This window comes from Sciurus carolinensis, chromosome X, assembly GCF_902686445.1.
Source record: "Sciurus carolinensis chromosome X, mSciCar1.2, whole genome shotgun sequence".
Classification (NCBI taxonomy): domain Eukaryota; kingdom Metazoa; phylum Chordata; class Mammalia; order Rodentia; family Sciuridae; genus Sciurus; species Sciurus carolinensis.
In genome coordinates, this window is record NC_062232.1 from 21469580 (window position 1) to 21472554 (window position 2975).

Below are 2975 nucleotides of genomic sequence, written 5' to 3' on the forward strand. Positions count from 1 at the left end.
TGCATATATATACCACTGTTTCTTTATCCATTTATAAATTGAAGGGCATCTAGGTTGGTTCCACAATCTGGCTTTGGTGAATTGAGCAGCTATGAACATTGTTGTGGCTGTATCTCTGTAGTATGCTGATTTTCAATCCTTTGGGTATAGGCCAAGGAGTAGGATAGCTGGGTCAAATGGTGATTCCATACCAAGTTTTCTAAGGAATATCCACACTGCTTTCCAGAGTGGCTGCACTAATTTGCAACCCCACCAGCAATGTATGAGTGTACCTTTCTCCCCACATCCTCGCCAACACCTGTTGTTGCTTGTATTCTTGATAATTGCCATTCTAATTGGGGTGAGATGGAATCATAGGGTAGTTTTGATTTGCATTTCTCTTATTATTAAAGACATTGAACATTTTTCCATATATCTGTTGAATGCTTGTAGATCTTCTGTGAAGTGCCTGTTGATTTCCTTGGCCTATTTGTTGATTGGGTTATTTGTATTCTTGGTATATAGTATTTTGACTTCTTTATATATTCTGGAGATTTGTGCTCTATCTAAAGTATGAGTGGCAAAGATTTTCTCCCACTCTGTAGGCTCTTTCTTCACATTGCTGATAGTTTCCTTTGCTGAGAGAAAACTTTTTAGTTTGAATCTATCCCACTTATTGATTCTTGCTTTTATTTCCTGTTCAATGGGAGTCCTGTTAAGGAAGTCTGATCCTAAGCCAACATGTTGAAGATTTGGACCTACTTTTTCTCCTATAAGATGCAGGGTCTCTGGTCTGATTTCAAGGTCCTTGATCCATTTTGAGTTGATTTTTGTGCAGGGTGAGAGATATGGGTTTAGTTTCATTCAGTTGCATAAGGATTTCCAGTTTTCCCAGCACCATTTGTTGAAGAGGCTATCTTTTCTCCATTGCATATTTTTGGCACCTTTGTCTAGTATGAGAAAATTGTATTTATTTGGGTTTGTGTCCATATCATCTATTCTGTACCATTGATCTACCTGTCTATTTTGGTACCAATACCATGCCGTTTTTGTTACTATTGCTTTGTAGTAGAGTTGAAGGTCTGGTATTGTGATACCCCCTGCTTCACTCTTCCTGTTAAGGATTGATTGGGCTATTCTGGGTTTCTTATTCTTCCAGATGAATTTCATGATTGCTTGCTCTATTTCTGTAAGGTATGTCATTGGGATTTTAATTGGAATTGCATTGAATCTGTATAGAACTTTTGGTAGTATGGCCATTTTGACAATATTAATTCTTCCTATCCAAGAACATGGGAGATCTTTCCATCTTCTAAGGTGTTCTTTAATTTCTTTCTTTAGTGTTCTGTAGTTCTCATTGTAGAGGTCTTTCACCTCTTTTGTGAGATTGATTCCCAAGTATTTTATTTTTTTCGAAGCTATTGTGAATGGGGTAGTTTTCCTAACTTCTCTTTCTGAAGATTCATTACTTATGTATAAAAATGCATTGGATTTATGAGCATTGATCTTATATCCTGCTACTTTACTGAATTCACTTACAAGTTCTAAAAGTTTTCTGGTGGAATTTCCCAATTCCTCTAAATATATAATCGTGTCATCAGCAAATAGGGATAGTTTGAGTTCTTCTTTTCCTATTCGTATCCCTTTAATTTCCTAGTTCTGTCTAATTGCTCTGGCTAGAGTTTCAAAAGGACAATGTTGAATAGAAGTGGTGAAAGAGGGCATCCCTGCCTTGTTCCAGTTTTTAGGGGGAATGCTTTCAGTTTTTCACCATTTAGAATGATATTGGCCATGGGTTTAGCATAGATGGCCTTTACAATGTTAAGGAATGTTCCCACTATCCCTATGTTTTCTAGTGTTTTGAGCATGAAGGGATACTGTATTTGATCAAATACTTTTTCTGCATCTATCGTAATAATCATGTGATTCTTGACTTTAAGCCTGTTGATATGGTGAATTACATTTATTGATTTCCGAATGTTGAACCAACCTTGCATCCCTGGGATAACACCCACTTGATCGTGGTGCAGTATCTTTTTAATATATTTTTGTATGCGATTTGCTAAGATTTTGTTGAGAATTTTTGCATCAATGTTCATTAAGGATATTGGTCTGAAATTTTCTTTCCTCAATGTGTCTCTGTCTGGTTTAGGTATCAAGGTGATATTTAGGTATCAGAATAAGTTTGGGAAGGTTCCCTCCTCTTCTATTTCATGAAATACTTTGAGAAGTATTGGAATGAGCTCTTCTTTAAAGGTTTTTGTAGAACTCAGCTGAGAACCCATCTGGTCCCAGACTTTTCTTTGTTGGTAGGCTTTTGATGACTTCTTCTATTTCATTACTTGAAATTGATCTATTTAAATTGTGTATGGCCTCCTAGTTCAGTTTAGGTAAGTCATATGTTTCTAGAAACCTGTTGATGTCTTCAAGATTTTCTATTTTGTTGGAGTATAGATTTTCAAAATAGCTTCTCATTATGTTTTGTATTTTACTCGTGTCTGTTGTGATATTTCCTTGTTCATTATGAATTTTAGTAATTTGAGTTTTCTCTCTCCTTTTTGTTAGTGTGACTAAGGGTTTATCAATTTTGTTTATTTTTTTCAAAGAACCAACTATTTATTTTGTCAATTTTTTTATTGTTTCTTTTGTTTCAATTTCATTGATTCCAGCTCTGATTTTAACTATTTCCTGTCTTCTACTACTTTTGGTGTTGCTCTGTTCTTCTTCTCCTAGGGTTTTAAGCTGTAGTGTTAGGTCATTTATTTGTTGATTTTTTCTTCTTTTATTGAGTGCACTCCATGAAATAAAATTTCCTCGAAGTACTGCTTTCACAGTGTCCCAGAGATTTTGATATGATGCATCTTTGTTCCCATTTACCTCTAAGAATTTTCTTATTTCCCTCCTGATATCTTCTGTTATCCATTCATCATACAATAGTGTATTATTTAATCTCCAGGTGTTGGAGTATTTTCTGTTTTTTACTCTGTCTTTTATTT